This window comes from Coturnix japonica, chromosome 3 (genome assembly GCF_054131305.1).
Source record: "Coturnix japonica strain WE chromosome 3, WE-NBRP24, whole genome shotgun sequence".
NCBI classification, from domain to species: domain Eukaryota; kingdom Metazoa; phylum Chordata; class Aves; order Galliformes; family Phasianidae; genus Coturnix; species Coturnix japonica.
This window is the reverse complement of record NC_140665.1, coordinates 41228498-41250458: the sequence shown is the minus strand read 5'-3', so window position 1 is coordinate 41250458 and position 21961 is coordinate 41228498. Positions and strand designations below refer to the sequence as shown.

Genomic DNA, 21961 nt, shown 5'->3' with positions numbered 1-21961 from the left:
CTCTGCCTGCTGTGAACAGCTCAGGCTCCTTGTCCTTGGCAGTCTTTCCTTTCTGACTAGCAAGGAATACCCAGACATGCCTTTCTCCCATATCCCCATATGGAAATTGAATGGCTCTGATGACTTATTAATGACTCAGATAAATAAGCCCAGAGAGAGCTGACACCACTACAGCCTGAGAAAGCTCTCAGAGGTTAAATGACAATACTACTCCAGTCGATCTGTTCTAAGTAGGGTTGGATTTTACTTTAATTGCCTGTCTGGGCTCTGCTGTGAACCATGCTGGCTGTGCCTGTCACTACCTGCTTTGTTCACAGGCTCTGTCCCCTCTCTTTTGTTTAAAGCTCACTGTCATCTCTGTACCTGGAAAAGCAAGCAAATAAAAACAAGCAAATGAATAGTTTGGCATTTATGGTTTCCCCAAAAAGGAGGTCAGGTTTGAATAGCTACTTCAGTCCGCAATTTTCTGTGGCCTCTGACTCCTCTGTGCCCTGATTGCTGCTGCCTCCCCCACCTAAGATAACTGCAGTACAGCACATGTAGCAGAGTGGCAATCTGCTTTGTCCTTTTCTCTATTTGATGCTTCCTTCTGACTGTTTCTCTAATTCTCTGTTTTGGCAGCAGGAGTGTATCTTCCAGTACTGCTATGGGGGTGCAGCTTCAGTGTGCACTGAGCAAAGCCTAGGAGCCCTTTACCATGACAGCTGTGTTGACTTCTGGCTAAACAGAGTGAAGGCAGCTGGTCTGGCAGAAACTAAGCTATTCCAGGTACACCAAAAACCCTTTTCAAAAGCAAGAAGCAGGTAAAAAGCTATTTTGTTAGTAGAGCTGCATCAGCACCAAAATTATTTGCTGATGCAATTTATGCAGCAGAGTTCCATGTCCCCTCACGTGGTGACCTAATTGCAGCAGCAGCACTGAGTGGTGCAAGGGCCTGAGGCGCTCACCTGGCCCTCTCCTGGGCCTTCACCAGGACCTCTGTGTGTGCCCTGCCCTCTGCCTGCAGAAGGGGCATCTTCACTCAGCCTTGCTTTCACACTGACAAAGGCTTTTCAGAGCCACACATTCTCATTCTGGTAAGCCATTCCAGCTTTAAATAGAAATCGGGCAAGGATCAGGGTAGCTCCCTGCCCCTCAGATACATAACAGAGGCCTGCTGGGACACCAGCATCATGCAGAGAAGATCATTTCCCATCCTCAAACATACAGAAATGCCCTATATAACAATAAGCAGTAGCAGGTGAGAGGTTGTTACTACCTATGCTAGTAGGTTTATCACAGCCTTCACTTTCCACGATGCACAGAGTGCTTTAACATACAACTACACACTACCCCTGTCAACATATAGTTAACGAGTAGAAGCTGTTGCTTGATGCTAAAGGTTACACTGCAACACATGCAGCATGCCCAGTTTGGGGGCAAGTCTCTTCTCACATCCCTGCCAAGACACAGGTGCAGGCTTGGAAGTAGGCATGATCTGCCTGCTTTCTTATGCCCCTTCCAACCAGGTGCTTAGGGATTAAATACAGAAGGACAAATAATCATCAGTGCCAGGATGCTTGTCTTCACCTGTGGGACAAGAAAGCAGTAGAGCAGCTGCTGAGTGCATCTTCCAGCTGTAAGCAATACAAGAAACTGAGTTGCAAAAACTTACTGAAGGAATAGTACAAATACAGAAATCAAAGAGAATACATGAGCATGTAAACTAAACACAACAACAGATTTGAAAAGCAAAGCTGTCTCCTGTTGCATTCACACAGTATGCTACCAGGACGTGGAATTTAGCTTTGCTTCAGAACAAACAATGTGAAGAGGTTTAAAAAAAAATCTCAGACTTTCAGCTGATGGGATAATATCCATTTTCCCCAATGACTCTAGCAGAAAAGGTGCAAGTCAAAATACCATTTAGATTAAAATAGAACACTCATCAATATATTTATAAACATACAATTGCCAGATCAACCAGCTACTTGAAAAATTCATTGCACTTAGAAATTCATGGCCATAAATTATTATCAGTTCTTCTTTGAACAATTTTAACTGCTGAAAGAACTGCTTGATATTACTAAAAATATCAAATTTAAGAGAAGAATAAACAATAAAACTGGCAGAGAAGGTGGGGCATATGATGCAATTATATCAAGCAGCAATTCCCTGTATTCTGAACTTCCTAAAAATGTTATTGTATTTGTTGTAGCACAAAATAAATAAATAAAAGACCATGGCAGCTACCAGTGACCAAAATCCCAAAATAAAGATCACTTCAATTGGAAAAGAACTTAAAAAAAACAAGCAAGAGAAACCCAAGCCCAGAATTTAAAAGAAACTCTCCAAGAGAAACTGCTCAAAACTGGACATTGCGCAGCACAAGTTCCAAATTTTAAAAGCTAAACAGTATTGCCAATAATATCCCATGAAAACTAAAGGACCATAATAACAGCAGTATCTAACTAAAGGACACAGATGTGGGAAATTTACAGCAAAGTAACCTGCACAGAACCACAGCAATAGGATGCCAACAGAAAGCACTGTGTGAATCAAGTTTGAAAGTAACAAGGAAACATGAGCTAATTGTTTGCCTGAAAGAAAGAACAGTGGCTTGTATTATAAAATTACTGACAGAAATTCTATACTGCTTATACACGGCACGTCAGATGCTATGACCAGAATGGACTTCCTACCTTTTATGTGAATCATCTATTTATAAGCAAAACCAAAATGACTCTGCTACTTGAGCAAATTTAGAGATCACTGTAAAAGTAAAATCATACAAATTGATGCTACGTTCTTTGCATATGTAATAATGCTTGCTATCTTTCCTCAATAACTACACAAGAAAAACAGAAAAGACCACAGAAAAGCAACCCCCACCTTTTCCTAAGTGATTAGATGGTACCTGACTCTTGGTTATTGCTGTTTCCTGATCTTGAATGTTAGGCAAATTTCCACTTGGCTTTTGTTTTCTCAGTGAGCAAGTGTGGTAGTTATTTTTCTTATTGATGCTTATTTAAGAACAACAACAACAACAACAAAAAAAAAAAACCCACCCCAAACAAACTAACAGAACATGATAGTCAAGAAGTGCTTGGATCTCATTAGGTCAGTACAGCAATCTGTATTTCCAGCCTTTCCAGCTGCTGAATCTGGTTGAATATTTTGTCCAGTGCAGTGTCTTGCTTACTTGACTGGAGTGATGTCTCAAAAACACGGATACACTGCCCAGGCAGCAATGTGAAATACAGGCAACAATTTGCCAGCTCAGACATGCTTCTCACCAGCAATGATAAGCAAGTGATCAGCAATGTTCTCTGAAAAAGGATGCAAGAGAATTTTTCCAGTAGATGCACAGTTCCCTTTAGCCATTTTGCAAATTAAAATCACTGTTCAGAAGAAAGAAATCAAAGCCACACATGTTGTCTACCTGTATCCAATAAATGGGCAGGAAACAGATAGGAGCAGACTCCTGGCAATAGCCTTCCCTGTACCACACAGATGTATGAGTTGATCTTATTTGTGTGTAGGGAACTGAGACTGCTACACAAATAATGGTTTGATGACAAGACAACAAGATTTGACTGAGTTTTCACCAGATGATAGATGTTTTAACCCTCACAAAAGAATCTTGTAATAGCGCTTGCTTGAGCATCAAATTAGCAAGTGTAACAAGTGCTGTATTGACCACTTCCTCACGTTCTTTGCTACTTATAGACTCAAAACAGTGTGCAACATCATCAATGGCCACACACATGCCAGTTTACTGTGAACTGTTTCATCAGGTCATCTAGTAACTTGCACTGAAAATGGGCCAGAAAGGAATCAGCTTCAATTGTTTTGTTTTTTTCTTTTTAATGATGTCAGACTTTCACTCCATTGGTTGATATTGGTCATACTTGGAATTTGGTGTCCAATCTCGTTTATGTTGCACAAGCTCCTACTCCAATGCAGTTGAAGGAGACTGATAAAGAAACAATTCTGCTTTCTTTTGTTTTGATAATAAGCAGAAACAGACTCCTGTAACAAACTAGATATTTATTGAAAGAAAGATGCTACTTGGTAACTGAAGTATGAACAACTGTACTACATGTTTATGAATATCTACTTTTAGTGAACGTTATACAACACAAAATTGGATGGCAGAACTCCATTATGCACAGCATATGTTTACTGTTTATTCAGACTGGCTATGAACAACTCTACAAAGGAATGCATTCATTGTAAATCTACTGATACATAAATTTGCACCGATAGATTCTGAAAGATATTATACATCTAACAGGAGAAATCTACTTTCTGGTCAGGATCTTAATTTGTACAAATGGTTGTGCCTCTCAATGGTGTGTCAAACTCAGATTCTGAAGCATGTGCAACTGCACTGCTATTTAGACACCTCACCACTCCAAATCTCCTTTGATAAAATAGAGATGGAATAGTCTGCCAATTCAAAGGAGCTGTTTCAGACAAAACACAATGATCACTATTGTGCTTTAAGCCAAAATATCAGTTTAGGCAGGGCACGTAGTTGCTAGCTTTTCTTAAAAAAATAGACTAACTGTGAGTAACGTCAAAAAAGAATAAACCAATGACACACGCAAATTTACCTTGGTAGATATTATAGCTAGTAGGACAAAAGACATAATAGATGTTTTCAAAATACGTGACATCTACTGCTCACCAAAAGTCAAGATCAAGACTGCGTGAATATCCCATGTAAAATACCACAAGAATGACATTTGTTCAATAATCCATAGTCCTGAAATCTTAAGCCTTGACTTCCTTCTTGTTGGACTTCTTTCATCACTTGAATTTTGAAGTCCTGTCTTAACTTACTATAGTGGCAGTTCTTAAATCCAGATTACAGAAGAAACAGTGCAGAGAAAAAAAAAGAAAAAAAAAACTGAAGTGTTGTGCTTTTTTTTCTTCCTTTTCCTCTCCAATACAGCTACAAAAGAAATTTGAAACTGAAAAAAAAAATCATGCAAAACACAAAATAATTTCAACTGCCAAAGAAGTTCATTAGGTTCCATCTGATATTTACAAAACCATATACTTATTTCTTAGTTCTCCTTGTACAATGTCCCATTTTGCCACTAACAAACTAAAACCAGCATTTAACTCAGTTTCCATCCACTTTATATAGTAAAACAAAAATACTTATATCAGGATTTTGTAGCACCAGAAGTAGAGGATAACATGAGGACTAGCAAAATGACTATGTTAGTAACTAAGATTTAATGATGAAGCAATAAAACTTGAATTTTTAGAGCTAACTTGAAATCATTCACATGCCCTGAAATATATATACATAACCTCACAGTAGTACACAAACGTAGAAGCATATTCTTAGACAGCTTCTTTGGAACCAAAGTAAAATATCCTCCACTCAATAACTGACCAAACAAGCAAGAATGAATAAGACGATATCCCCCTGTCACAAGGACAACACGGGTCCAGAAACAGATATTGTGGTTCAGTGGAAACATCTTAGATAAAAACAAGAAAGATAGACTATATGAATGTCTCCACCTCTGGGTTAGCAATGATTGCTATTATGATGTTGAAGGCTGGCATAATTTGAATATGTTCAATGTATATACATTAGACAACCGTTTGCTGCAGCCTAATGTGAATTCAGCTACTCAGTGTCTCCTTCTCTTAACCGTTGTGCCACATCTCTCCTCCAAGCTACCAGGTAGCAAGAAGAACATACTCTTTTTGCCTAATGGCTCCTGTCCACACTGGAGATGAGTCTGCTTAACATATGCTTCAACAAATCTGGAAGAAACATCAACATTTTGTACGTCTTCCTACTCATCAGACAACTGTGTGAAAATTGTTGAAAGGATATATACAGAATATGAAATAAATATCCAAACATCTGATTAATCTAATGATAACCTAATGGGTAAAGAAATGACAACTTATTAAGTTGCCTAAAGCTTCGGACATATCTTAGTGAATTTAGTATGACCTTTCAAATCCTGAAATAAACCTATAATTCAACAAGGTACAGATAGAAAGAAGCACACTGTATAACACAAACACATATGAAGGGAGAATCTATTTTCCATATGTGCAATGCCAAATTGGCAGTTTGTTTTGTCTGTTTTTCCTCAAGTAGAGATAAAAATGTGCAATCGATTCTACCGTTATGTAAGCCATACCACTGAATACAAGTTCAACTGCTCATTCATACCCTTAGATACACTAATTCAAATCATGAAGAACTGCCAGTGTTCTTCTTACTACTCTACGTGCTACAATGAATACTTGCGGCCAAGATGTCTTAAAAATCTTTCCAAGTGCACCAGTTTACCTCAACACAATATGCTACTGTGGATCCAAACAATATGGAACATGCTTTAAAACAAATCTTAAATTCGTTACTTCACCAGTAAACTGATTATATTTAAATTTTCTTTGAACCAATGAAAAAAATCCTACAAGGGCCATCTTTTTCCAAAAGGTGAGCTTAATGTTAATGTCACAAAACATCTGAAATCCATAAAGCATGCCACGTGTGAGGTGCAATTCACACATCATGCATTCATTGAAATGTGATACTTTAATCCTAATACATTACTGGGATCTATCTCTGCTATTCTCCAATATGCAATCCAATATGCAATCTTATCCCGTGGATAAGAACATCCATCCATTAGGAGGCTGTTCAATTTTAACTCCCAGTGAAGAATTATCTGTCCCAAATAGAGGGGCAAACATTACAATTGTTACACAGATAGGTAACCAGTTCCCCCTCCCTCCATTACAGAGGTTTCAAGGGCAGCTTGCTGATGTGAGGCAGCCAGACAGCCTCTCCCAAGATAGAGCAGCATCCCACCTGAAGGCAGTATTTCAGGAGTGTGATGGTCTCCCTCGTCTGGCTTTCAGGAAGCAGATGCTGCTCCTGAAGAGTGAGGAGAACTAGTAGCAGAGGTGGCTCTGGCACAGGCCATGCCCTGACCCACAAACATCAGCCTCCAAGACCGAACAGAGGAGTCCGAGTTAGGGCTGTAACAGGACCAAAGGCAGCCCCAGCCATGGGGTATCAATCTTAGTAATTCCTTCCTCAAAGAAAGGAATAAATCTGCTATGAAAATCCAAAATACTTTTTACAAACTAAGTAAACCTTGAAAGCATAGTGAATAACTTAGGATTGGCAATATACGGACAGCCTAGACATATTATTGTACTGGGAGAGAATAGCTGCTCTCATTCTCGTGAGCTGAATCTAGGCCTACAGACTGCTGTCAATTCTATATTATTCAGTAGAAAATGTTCATTTCACTGCCTCTCTGACTGTTGTGGTGCTCTTAACAAAAAGCAGACTATTATATTTCACCTCTTTTTTTATTATTATTATTACTATTATTTTTAACTTGCTTTAAAAAAAAGGTGTCCATACAACATTCAAATATTATTTAATCTCACACGGGCCAACACACAGAATTCAATGGGAGCCTTTAGTATTCAGCTTCTAAACAGTTTCCTCTCTAGCAGTAACTGTAGTGCAGGAATTAAGATAGCATCCACAGAAGCTGCAAATAAATTGCAGCTAAACATCTTGTGGGCTCAAAACTGCTTATAACTGCAATATGACTATGTTCTTAACATTTGCAGTATCTTTTCCTTATTTTGTTACTTTATCCTCTGCTCATTTCCTTTCTCACTTCCTATTCCCCAGATCTTTCCTTTACATGTGTGGCTCATTTCTTATTACTTTCATCCCTCTTGTCCTAACTCAAGTGAAATGAAATAATAAAAATTAAACTTGAGTTTAAAGGGAGAAGGATTAATTTCAACTATGTGATTTTTAAGGACTACTTTATTGTGTATCTCTAGAATTCAGGAGGTCCAAATACACAGGAAGGAAGGTGAGAGAGAAGAAATCAGAATAGAGCATTTAGGGAAATACACATACTACATAACAACATCTAGGCCAGAAATAAAGACATAAAAAAATCCTTCATGCAGCAAAGTTGACTCATGCAGTATTACTGCATGTCTTCTATCATGCCTTATCTCTTGGTTTACAAACTCATGGAAATACATGAGAAACATCATATTTCATTGAAGAAAACAAATACAACGGGCTGCCCTAGTCCAGTTAACCTGCTGCAAGGTGGGTGTAGGTGTAAGCGATGCATGCAGGCAAACTGGAAGTGAATTAAATTCTTCATGGGAAGAAGGAATGAAGCTAATGCCACTTGCTTCTTATAAGGATACTAATGGGTCTGAAAGCTACACAAAGTTTTTTTGCATTTCAGACAAGGATCTTGGCTTTAACATTGATATCGCTAGTCCTGAAATAAGACCATTACTTGTGGTCTCACTCCACCATCTTCAAGCTACAATTTCTTTCTTCCTCTCTATTGGTTCCATTATGCATACAGCCACAGAATGAACCAAACTGGAGAACTGACCCAAGTTAAAACTGAGCCAAAACCCATCCCAGAATTTTAAACTACTTCAGTTCCCTGATCTTTTTCACGGGGTGGCTGTACAAATGTTAGTGCCAACCCAACATTTGTTCCTGTGGTGGAGGCAGGAACATATCCTTGTGAGTGACTCCTTCTTCAGCTGGGAAGAGTTGTGCCCATATTAGCTACCAGCTTCCCAGATGTGGAAGCCACTTGCCTGGTGAAGAACTGGAGTCACTGAGTAAGTAGCCCATGTCAAACTACCTTTGATAATGGAAGTTTAAAGAATAATTCTGGCATGCATAGAGCATTTTAAAATATCCTAAATTATTTCTCTTATAAAATCTGCAGAAATGAACTGGCTAAATATTCACAAGATCTGAAACAATGAGATGCCATTATGTGTTTTAAAAAGTCAAATCTATAAATGATTCTCAGCCTGTTTGAAAGGAAAAAGATTCCTAAGAGTGAGAATGAGAAATCCAGAGTCATACTGCAAAAATTCAGGACATTATACGTCTGTTTAATTGACTTGGAGATGCTAATACCAATACTTCTCTTGTCAGGCCTTTCCACATTTTGCTACACCTGTATAACTGCACACAGAAACATACACCTCTCATAAATTTCTGCACGAAACTGTAGCATATATGAGAGTATATGGAGTACTTGAGTACATTAGGTGCTACAGTTATGAGATGTAAATTATTCTACCTTTAATTATTACTAGTCCTACATCATCTTTTCAGCAACTCTGCTACCAAAACTATAGAATACAGTGAGACTCCTAGAGACAGCGAGCTTCGGATTTGCTCAGGCTTGCACCTTTGCCATTCAAGCATAACATGTACTGCGAAGTTAATCCGGGCCTAAGTTTGTATACATACTCTAACTACTCCCTTTTATATTCTATGTATTTATCCAGCTGCTCACAAGCCCGGTAGTGGAGCAAGCTAACTAAGGAAAACTGGAGGCAGAACAAGTGTGGAGTTACATAAGCAGACCTCATCCCTACAGGCAGACTGAATGCTGCCCATGCAGACAAGGTGTAAGGACACAGAATGACCTGAGCTCTACAGCGCAGTTGTATTTGATGCATACAGCTCAGTGAATTTGATAACCAGTATTAAGCAGAAGATGGATATAACCACAAGCAGTCATTCAATGTGTAATTCCTCAAACTATCATAAACTTGGTTTAATATCATCATGCATTTTATTCAAATTCCTAGTGCTTGCTGCTCCCCTTGGAGGCTGTCTAAAAATTCACTTTCCTCTAATAGTTAAAAACCTTGCCACAGTGACTTTCTCAATGCTTACAGAACACTTGCATCAGACAGACAAAACAATTGCCTTTGAAGCAGACTTCATTTTTTGTAACCTTGATGCATTTTTGATAAGCAATAAAAACTGAAGTACATCCTGCACTATTTAAGGTAGTTTTAAGGTTACATCAAGCTGTATGTTTCCTTTTTCTCATGCCTACAACCAGGACTGACTAACTTCTCTCAGTGAGGTCATGAATATACACTGAATGTCTTACAATCATTGGTGTGCTGCAAGACTTTGTTCTTAGCTTAAATGTAGATGATTTGGCCTCTGTCATTGCTTTCACTTGCGTATGAAACCTAGCATATTTCCTGATGACGTCTTGGCTGAAAATGAACAGCAGGTCTAAAGAACATACAAATAGATTACATAGAAAATCCATACAACTCTGGTTTCCAGATATTTTGGGGGATCTGCAGATCCTTCTTGGGGTGTTTGGAGGCAAAGTCCATGCCTTTATATTTCAGTAGTAACTTTGCTTTTTGGAGTTCTTTGGCAGGCAAAAGCCATAAACAGCTTCTCCAGAATACTAAAAATAATTGAGATAATATATAGCTAATTGATTTTAGCTTAGAGGGTTGCATGAAATAGCCTGTCATTGTTCAGACAGCTCTGTAATAGAGCACCTTGTTAATTAGAGATGATTCACAAATGACTTGCAATAGATTCTGGTAGTTCTGAGTAGCAATGATATTTTCATACTGAGCTCTTATCAACTTAGGAGTAATGAAGCTTTAACTTTAATTAAAGAAAGCTTTTTTTTTTTTAATCCTGTAAATTCCAAGCAATGCTGAAGTACAGAAAAATGTTGTGCCTTTTAATAATTACCCATATTTAAAACAATTTACTTCATAACTTTGCTTCTACAACATTCCCCATCAGAGAAAATCTAAATAGCTGTGTAAAAGCAGTTAACGAGAAAATGCTGCTTAATGTGGAGAAACAGTCAATGAGGGAGAAAGCTGGTTTGCTCAAGTCCTCAGCCAGTATGTGAAAGAATAAGAGAATTGTGTCCATCTGAAACACAGACTCACCCCCTTTCAACTGCCTGCCTTGTCACATAATGTCATCTGCCTCCCTTGGCAGTCATCCACTGCTTTGGGTCAAGGTCTTATATTAACCAAACACATCTTTCAGTTGCAAAGTTCCCACACTGTTACCTTTCCTTCTCCTTTGTCTTGCTTTTTGCTGACAAAATTACTTGCACTAGGAAGAGCACAGTGGACCTGTCCAAGGAGTTAATCCTACAGAAGAACCACACTATAAAAGCAAACTTTCTGCTGGTTCTGCCCCCTGAAGTCACCTGCAAGAGACTGGCCGATTTTCAAGACTTCAGCAATGACGATGAGAATAGGAGAGCTCATCACTAAGTAGGTTTAGCTGCAATGTCAAATGGGATGTTAAGTTGGCATTACCCAACACTGAGACCCCATACCTCAAGCTGCTTTTGACTTTATGCTTTTCGCATCCCTGTGCCACCCTACAGCAAACATGTTGTGTCTCTCCTACTTCTGCCTGAAATTTCTCATGGTAAATGCGTACCTGTGCCTCTGTACACTGTGCACATAAGGAAGCTCAATTGTGCTGCTCCCTGGGGCTGACCTGTTCTCATGCAGTGCAGAAATTCAGAACAAGACTAGATACACATTTTTCATATGTACATCAGGATCAATAGCAAGATCTTCCATGCATTCTATGACCTGTAGCATAGGAGACTTCTAAAACCTTTTCAAAACCCAGGGTTGCCAGGCTTTTAAACTCATGAATTGACATTAATTACTGCATTCAAGGAACTTGATAAGAAGTTGTTTATTTACTAATTGATACAGGCAACTGACATCATGTCTCCTCCTCTTTCTGAAGATAAAGGTGGTAGCACCATAAAATACCCTAGGATTTCTTGCCAATAAATAAATCTGCAGAACTCAATACTGTTAGTCACAAGGAGATAGTAATGCTAAGATTGCAAAAGGTGAAAATTAAAGAGTGAATCCATGTTGTTCTCCACATCCAGTAGCTAAAAGCAAGCTTTTTTACCTCTCCTTATATACATGGCAAGCATACACAATCATATTAACATTTAACGCAAGAAAGGGAAATGTATGTAAACAATTTACTGGCTTTTATTTATTTTTTGTTTGGGTAGTATTCTGTGGGTTTTTTAGCTTTTCTTTTTGCTTGTTTGTTTTTTAATTGGGAAAGGATTATTCATCCCCAGAAAAGTACCTGCATAATTCAGTATTCTCAGGATCAAGACCTTTGCTCGCAGTCAACTCTTCAGAGAAAATGCATGTTCTCTCTATCAACACCAAGCATATATTAAGAGCTTGACTAACACAAAAAAACCAACAGTGCAGAAATCAATAATGACTGCATCTCAGTTTGAAGAATTAAACCATCTTGCAAAATACAGAAAGGAGCTACACAAAAGCATAGCACAAAAGTGGGAATAAAGAAATAAGAACTTTTAATTATTTTAAATATTGAGAACAAGTAACAGATTATTAAATAACAACAACATGCTCCAAAAATTGGCCTTTCATAACTGATTTCACTGTACATCTAATAATATGCCATTATATATATTATTCGTAACAACAAACTTATCTTTTTTTTCCTCTATTCACCATCGTGGTTGTTGCTTGTAGACTACAACTGAGTTTTGCCCATTCTTGAGTTAAAGGACATCTATTCTCAGTGCAAGTTTACAGCTAAGTTAGAATATTTCAGAGAAGTCTAGGATAATGCAAGCACAATTCTGACTATAAACTGTATCTGGCTTTCACCAAGAACCCATTATAACAGCATCAGAATCTCAATAAATGACAAAAATTTCACTATACTTTTTCATTTATCAAGGAAAATTGTTACACTATCAACTGAAGCCTTCCTTTTTTTCCCCCCTCAGTGAAAATTTCTGATGGTAAAAAACACCCCAAGCTCTACAAATCACTGTCTTTACGCACCGTGCTTTAAAAATCAACTTTTCAGCACACACAATGAAATTTTCAATAATAAGCGCAACCAGCGGTTCAGTTTCATTACCAAGCTTCCTCCAATAGCACTTGATTTGCTTCTGAGGTACTAAGCTTGTGTGTTAGAAAATAAGTACCAGTAGGTATCTCCCTATTGTAAGCTCATCAAGCTGTTTGCTAAAAGTAGATCTGAAGTTTCAAATACTTACTTTTCCTCCTCAAATCACTTTATGTAATAAAAATAACATATGAAGAATAACAACTCAACCATAAGCAGCTCCTCATAGATGGATACTTTTACTATCTGATATGGTACCTAGGATTTTCTACAGCACTACTTTTGTCATCTCACATGGGTTTTTTCAGGGCATATCAGAGTAATACAAACAACATTTCTAGATAAATTATTTTTGAAGGATTTTTTTCCTGCCTCTCCACCTCATACTTTCACCTGATCTCCACCCCACAGCATTCTTCTGAAAACCCTCAGCAGCATTCTCACTTACACATCAGCCTCATATCATCCCAGTACACAGCTCCTGATGGTTCTTAGGGAAGCTCCAGGGAAATGCAGGCTCTGAATGTTGAACATTCAAGAAAGATGAGGGTCAAAGGCTTTTGCTTTGCTTATTGGAAGCTATACATAGCAACACTTTCTGGAGAATGAGATGGAATTGCAACATTTAATATAAAGCTTAATTTGATTAGCATTTTAAAATTTCAAGAAAGCCCATCATAGTTTAATCCATATCAACTGTTCCATAGTCTTTCCCATATATAGGCAGGATTCTGCTCACCAACTTTGCAACGAGTCTTCCCACAGCAACAGACAACATGACACACATCATCAACAACTCATTACTTCCTGTGCATTTAGACAAATTTTCATAAACCTTCTTATTACCTTCTTTTTCCTATGCACAATTGTATTTTCTAAAAGGGAAACCCGGATTTCAGTTAAGTTTCCATTCTGCGTCATATCATTATTGCCCACAGAGAAGTTTCAGGTTTTTGTAAAGGATCCTCGACATTAAAGACCCCTCCTTTAACAGGAATTTCTGCCCAGTAACACAGAGACAGCAGTCTCTGATTGTGTGCAGTCACATGTGATCCAAAAGAAACAGTTGGATATGTAAAGAAGATAAATCCAAATTAAACAATATTGAGGAAGGAGCGAGTGAGAGGGAATCCAGAATAAAGAAACGATACTCTCAGTTTCAGCCTGGGTAACTAGTAAGTACACGATTAAAGGCAGATTTACTCATTCAAATGTAGGTGCTTTTGGTGTTCCTTGGTTTAAAACACCTGGTTAAAAAGTTATTCAGGCCAGCACACTCCCACATTTGCTACTTTGGCAATACTATTATGTGTTAATATATTACCAACACTTTTTTCAGAGATAAATTCTGAAGTGCTGCTGTTGCTCCTTTCATTTTTCACTAACGCTAATTGGCACTATAAAGATATCAGAGACCTGCTGAAATCTGTGGGGCAAAACTACGCAAGACTAGAGTTATCTCTATATTCTGCACTAAGAGGACTCTGCCAACCAGGTATAGTTAGGTTACTCACTTTGTGAGCAATCCTCTAAAAAAAAAATTGGCAAGGGAGCAGAGGGCTGTTCAGCTGAGCATGAATCAGCACACCATTAAGTAGAGCAGCCATACTTCTCATTTTGGTTCTGAATCATCAACACCTATATACTCATTTAACGTTATCGAAACTACAAGGAAAGTCATGCACAATACACCTCTTTCCCCTGCAGTCTAAAATGGCCTGTTACATCCAGTTAAAGCAATGGGACTTCTGGAAGGTTTTCATTGTTCTCATATTACATAAGTCTTTCAGTAAAAGCAATGCTCTAATTTTGTAGCAACAGCAGTCTCCTCTTAAAATTCCAGCTCTTGAATGACAACTCCTGTTTGGAGCACTTCTCCCTGTTCTAGAGACATACATTAACGACTAGACTTGTCCTTCTCAAATGGCCATGAGGGAAGCCATTAACACACCCCCAGCTCAGAAAGAGGGTAGGGGCTTGAAGCATTTCTCAGAGAATCTTCTCACACTGCAGAAGCACTTTTCTGGGCCTCGGTCTCTGGAGAAGACAGAAGCAGAAGATGCACAGCGTACAAGGAATATATGTTTGGGCTCAGAAGGATAAGAATCACGCAAGCAGCTAGCACAGCTCTATGCAAAACTTCTAAACGCTTCTGTGAAAAACAAAACAAAACACATCACAGAATGCAAATAGCATATAAAGTCTTCCTCTGTGACTTATGCGATTCTCATCAATAGGGTAATTATAAGCAATTCTACTATCCTCAAATATTTATCAGTCTCATTTGTTTAGACTGCTAATCCCAACTAGGACTGGCACACATTCAGAAGGTCAAACTCACTTCTCCCCAGAGCCACAGCTTTTTTGAGAGGTATGCAACAGCTCAGACAGCTGAAGTTTCTGCTGCGTCACGAAACTTCAAATTTAAATTTTCATTAGAAAAAAAAAAAAAAAGACTGAAACAAAGTGATGAATGCAAACACATTTATTTGTGGTACTGGAATATAATATTTGGTCCTGTCTTTTTTTTATATATAAAACCTGCAGTGATTTCCTGATGAGGCTAAGAAATACAAATTTTCTTCCTACATAATGACACAGATGACCTAATAACCCTTATGAAAGACAGCAAGTTGTTCCAAATAAATCTTTGCAGATCTGAGTGCTGTAATGCTATAACTTATTTCTACTTCCCTAAAACAGCATGCAGATGACGTAGAAGAATTATATATACATCATCTGGAATGACAGCTGAAGCTACTACAGAGACATTCAGAATCAACACATAACTAGAACTTAGTTCCCTATCATCAGATCTCGCAGATTTATGCGCTTATCTGCCCAGAGATCCTGAACAACACTTATTCCCCTTGCACTTCAATATCATGCAGAAGAAATTCATACAAAAGGCAATGAGCTGTATGATATTCAGGGAAGCTGGTCTGTAAGTTACTGCATAAAATTCACTTTCCACATCCATTACAGAGTGCTTTTTTAGTACTTTCTGAATTCAGCACCTTTTCTAGCAAAAATTGCTTTGCAAGTAATGGCCATATTGTTTTCAAGGCAGGATAATAGATGACATCATCTTTAGCTAAGCAAATTTACATTCCCATCCAAAGCGTCTTCTCATTAAAATAACATAAGGTGGCATGTTATAATTAATAGAATCATTATCATTTAACTACAACCCTCTTTGGCCTGGCCTATTAGCAGAAAGAGGCCTAGAAGTGGATAAAACCGTGTTGCATCAATTTGCAGCACGTCTGCATCACCAGGAGGAAGGAAAGGGGCCACCACATAAACAGCTGCTATCCCAGCACTTACACAAATGAAGAACCTTCTCTTTCCTATTTAGACTCTCAGAAATGAAAACTGATCTGAATTCATAATATTTCATGTTTTCATGCTATGTTAATAATTTCTACAGCTGAAACAGAACATTTGGTTTTGTGTAGGGCCAGGAAAGACTTAGCAGCCATCTGTGCCTTTGGAAATACCATACACTGCCTTTATCCCAGATACTTTTACACGTATGCATATGAACACTACTGGTTAATATAAAAAACAAAGGGTTATGATTTTAAAAGAGAATGTCTTTTAAAAGTTTCTAAATTTAATACCTTCCCTAATTATTCTGAAACCCAATGGTGGATTCTCTGGGAAGCATGAAAAACCACAAAATGTGTTTCTCCAAAAGCACATCCTATCACAGAAAAAAGGAGCATGAAATATCCAGAGCCAAAACAAAAGTTACTGAATAATTGGAGATATCTAGAAGAATCAAGACACATTTGGGCACTATGGATCAATAGATTCACATCTAAACCAGCAACGCCATAAAGGCTGCATTTTGATTTTGAACAGAAAAGTGAAGAAATATCCCCCATTCAGCTGAGGGATGCAAGCAAGGACTGAAAGCATTACTGAAATAACACAAACATTATATCATTTGTTTTATAATATATTTTAGACAAATACATTTTAATATAAATTCATTATATTTATTCAGGCAGGCCCTACCCCTTATTTTGTGTGATTGGTGTTTGTTGTTTTTTTTTTTTTAAAGCCTGATACAACAGAAATATTTTGACCTTGAAAAAAATTACATGAAATGAAATCCCTACCACTGAACGATAGCTGGCATTTTGAGCTAGATCAGCATCTATCCAAATAAAAGCAATATAAAAGGCTTAGAACTTTTGCACTTTGCATACTACTATTACTAGGTCTTAATCAAAGCAGTATAACATCATTATTCTTTTGTCGTAATGAAACCTCTTAAAGCAAGGAAATCAGGTAATAAAGTTTCGTTATAAACTGTGGAGAGAATGCATAATTATTTATTATCTTCATTTTAAATAACATTCACAAATGGTGCTAACAAGAGCTGTTAATAACCTAGTCTGTATTCAAACAGGCTCACAAGCAAAACAATATATAAAAAAAAGGAAAGAATAATTCTTTAATCAACTGTATGACAGTTAATTAGATTGAGGTCAGACACTGAGTTTTGAGCTAAGGCAAAACAGAGAAAGCTTTGGCCTCACCACAGCCTTTGGCACAAGGTTCCTTGTGATTGGCAAACAATATACTGGTGGGTGGCACCTGCATTGTTGACATTCATCAGTATGTGGAATACAACATGTTAACTTCAAATTTGTTGCTTGAAACTTGACTCATTCATGCTCTTTTAGCTCTAGTCAACCAATGAGAGGTAGTGCAGTTTGAATATTCTGAGGGGGAAAAAAAAAGAGGGAAATGAAGCAATGGATTAAACTGGCAGGGGGAACAATGCAGAAGCACTGAACGAGGAGAGAAAGGAGTATTGGGCCAAGACGAATGTTAAATTCTTTTCAGAAGGTCAGAATGGAATAAATATGATGCTAACAGACAGCATTTGATATCTTAAATTTCAGCTCTGAGTCACAGTCAAATCAGCATCACTCCAAAACAAGAGGAAATTCTAGGACAGGCTGCAATTTGACAATTTAAGCTTGTCCATCCCTTATTGTATCTAATGGGAAGAAAATAATAGCTTGAACAAAAATTTGCCTCCAGGACTCTGACCTCTTCAAAGAAATCAAACAGCGAAGGAAATAGCTCTTAAGTCCTGTTAAGTACATACTGGAAAAGCATTTCAAAGCCATCTTTCTCAAGAGTTTCAATTAACTTCCATATTGTGCATTATGGCATGGAATTGACTTCTCTATGCATTTACATTACTGGCAGCGAGTCAAATTAAAAAATATAAAGATTCAGTCTAGAGAGCTCAAGTTGCAAATGACAGTGTGCACTGCAGTCAAAAATAAGATTTGCTGCTTGGGAAGCAGAAGAATAATTTTCTATTTGGGTCATGTAGTAGCTCACAACAATCACCTATCCATAGCTACCAGCAAATGACTGCACAGCATGCTTTAGGAAAGGCACTAATGGAAGCGGTGGAACTGACTGAGCCAATGCATTACAATTGACTTCAAGAATCCCAGAACAATTTGTGGAGCTTAAAAGTAAATACAGCATGTTGTGGTTTGGTACTTCATACAAAAAATTTTGCCTGCATGGTGAAAACAGACCCCTCCTCTTTGCCAGGTACTTTATTCACAAAACGGCAGATGAGAGTCACTGCACACATACAACAGCAAACAGTACTACATGTGCATTATTTATGAAAGCATCAGCATTTAGGGAAGAATTAAGGCCTATGTCTAAGAATGTGGTCCGAGAGAGTTGACTTGGACAAAAGCACTTAATTTTTGCCACTGAACAGTAAATTTTTCTTTTTCACAATGATGCAGATTAAATATCTTCTGAAACACAAGTGCAATGCAAAGTAGATCTTGCATATCCAGTAATGTGAATGTATACTAGGTTGAAAACTGCACAAAATTCCCTATCCTCCCTCTAGTCCCAGTGTACATACATAAAACACATTTATAAATCAGGGTACAGTCTCTAGATCAGGTAGCTACAGCAAAGGACATTTCCCAATCCATACACATCACCACTGAGGACAGCTATAATGAGGACAGCTATAATGAGGACAGCCAGATGTGCCCTCTAGGAATGGGGTTTGTGCTAGCAGACATCCCTCCTTTCAAATAGCAGAAAGCAGATACTGTTTTCTTGTTGGTTTTCTAAAGTAAAAAAGAAAAGTTCTCTTTAAACTGTGTCTGCAAAAATGCCTAGACAAAAACCACAAAGTGCTGCACATAGAGTAGCATTTCCTTTCAAGACTAGTTCTGAAAGAATTATAGGAATAACTCCTGTTCCTGTAAGAGAACTGTAGTGGGGCCATCTCCAGTCAGTCTGCCTTTCCAAATTGCTGCTCTTTCCTGCTCAGCTTATTTACCTCCCTCAAGCAGAGGCTTCAGCACAGGCAAACCTGCAATGTCATAGGATTCAGGTACACATTTTACATCAGTCACCTGTCACCTGATTAGCACAGGAGGAACAGGGATCTAGGTCAGTCTTTGCAGATTAATGAACATGCACCTCACAATTATATTTGCAAGAAATGACACTGCTTGATGCAGTTTTACCGTCAGACCATTTTGCTTGGAAATGGGAAACAAAAGAATGCAATAAAAGCACAATTTCAAGACTCAAGATGCTGATACATTTGAATACTTATACAGCTTAGTGGAGTTCATGGAAAATTAAGTTCTTGATGAGTTCCATTTAGTAGTTTAAGATAGAAATCTAACGCATGTCTATTTTTCTTTTTCATGCAGTGCTCTTCTAAGCAAGTATCCTTATTCTATTACTGCATGCCACCAACAAGATAAGAAAATCAGCCAGTTTAATTAGATTTTTATATTTTAAGAATAAACAAGAAAATTATTTACATTTGCACTTGAGCTTCTACTGCTACAAGCTTTTCACTTTGTCAGGTTGGAGAAATAAATGATTAGAAAAACAGGAGAAAAAAGCTGAGCACTTTCAGGCCACCCTTCAGAGCCAAACTGGTGGCAGAGGCACCAGGAGGTAGCCTGGCCAAGCAGATGGTGCTCTCCCAGCCCAGCCTGCACGGAAAGCTTTCCATCTGCTCACATGTTCAGCACACAGTAAGTCAGGAATTACAGGGCTTTTATTATAAACAACATTTGTAATACTCTTTGAAAAATATTTATTTGATTCTACGCTAACATTGATGAACTCAGGCTGCACAGTCCCAGAAGCACTTGGGAGGGGCTGAAAGGATTAGCAGGAGCAGCAGATTGCTGCTTGTGGTGTGCAGTCACAGCTAACACAAAGAACTTCATCTGTTAACCAACACAAAAAGCTTTCCATTACTCCTGTCTGCCTTAAACAAAATGCGAGGTACCTAGACACAAAGATATAGATTTATCTGATATAGATCTAAAGTGCACTTATGTATATATGTATATATATTATTTTTAAGTAAAGATGATTTCTGCAATTGAAATCCTAGCACAGAAAGCTGGCTCCCTACATTGTGCTATCTCCTGACTGCTTCCACATTTCCTCAAAAGCAAAACAACTAACGAAACCTTACATGGAGATGGCCACATGAATAACTATCAGTCTCTGGAATAGGTTTGGCATGGGAAGATCGTAGCACAATTTTTTCCTTCAAATATTATTATTATTAATCTGTGCTTGTGCTAACAGAGTTGTTCAGAAATGTTATCCAAGTCCCAATAAGTGGTAGTACTTAGCTCAGTATGTTTGCCTCAAGATTATGATGATGTGTGGCAATATAAAATTACACTAGCTAGTGGCCACCCTGTGGAGAGCTAAACACAACTGAGCAGCAGCCCCATAAGAGCCAAAGACAAGTACAGGCTTCACCAGCATTCAAGTCCTAGAAAAGGTATCTCAAAAAAAAAAAAAAAAAAAGCTAACCACAAACTGTTGTTGCTCTGAGTTAAATTCACAGGGAGATGCTCCAAACTTCCTCATGTCTGACCTTCTTCTGCACCAAAACAACCACAGTATTTAGGATAGTGCACCTGTCCCCAGTCAAATGCACCTTTCCTCTGGGCCAGGGAAGTGCTGGGCTGCTCAGCCAAAAGCGAGAGGTAGCACACAGAACCAAGCAAAACGCAAGCAATTTTACTTTACTTTCCTATTTACTTATAAAGAGAGCTTAGAAATGGCTAAAAGAGAAATTAATTAAAATGTAAGAAAGTAAGGAAAAACTAAGTGGGAAGGTGATAAGGGAACACTATAGAAGAATACATGCATCATACTAGAGGCAACAGGATAAAATTGTCAGGGAATATTTGGGCTGCATTCTAGAACAAGCTTTTGGACAATAGAACTTGGGAAAAATCTTCTAAAATTTTGCTAATAGCACAAGCTTAGAATATTTTATATCAAACTGCACCTTACTGAATCGTTTAGACTTTTAGAAAAACTTTGCTTGGACAAAGATACAAACTATGGAAATAAAAGGCATTTTTCATTTCCAGTTGCTATGCAATTATTTTTCAGGCTGGGGCAGCACTCAACATTGATAATATCTATTAAGTAATCATTGCCATTTCCTGAATGATCTAAGTTACTCTGTTTCCAACAGTATCATAAAGGAGTCTAAGTCTGCATCTCAGAGTCAATATACCTACTCGTGGACTGCAGTATTTATTCATCTCTTTTCTTATATTTAATTCTCTCACTTCACTGCTTCCAGTACTCAGTAAGGAGAAAACTTGGAATATGTTGGGAAAGTTATCCTTATTTATACATATTACTGGCAAGTTGAAAACTTTTTGTGAAGCTTATAAACACACTTCATAATACTTAACTACATGAAGATACTCATTAACTTACAGTTACAAAAAACCTGTTCAGCTTTTCCTTTACAAAACACTTCACCTGTTTTGCCTTAGAACTTACAATACATGATAAATGGAAGTAAATGTTTTATTTGCTATGAGTGAAAGAAGAAAGTAAAAGATGCTCAGTGGTGGGAAAAAGTCACCTGAGTAAGAGCCCCAAAACAGCAGCGGTCCACCTTGGTGGGTGGGTGCCCATTGCCATGAGATCAGTAGAGCTACCTTAAACAAAGGTCCTGCAGACAGCTCAGGATTTCACCCAAGCATCTGAAACACTGCCCTAAGTTTATATTACACTGCATCACTCACCAAACCAAACTGCACTTTGACATCAATTATTCACTGTGTAAAGCAGTAGTTAGTAGAAAAGAAGAAAGGGGGA

At 38.0% G+C, this 21961-nt stretch overlaps 1 protein-coding gene across 2 annotated transcripts in view; it reads right to left on the bottom strand.

The window, feature by feature from the left end:
• RPS6KA2 (ribosomal protein S6 kinase A2) overlaps window positions 1-21961 on the bottom strand; it is a 216835-nt gene that overhangs the window by 146085 nt on the left and 48789 nt on the right. The window lies entirely within an intron of this gene.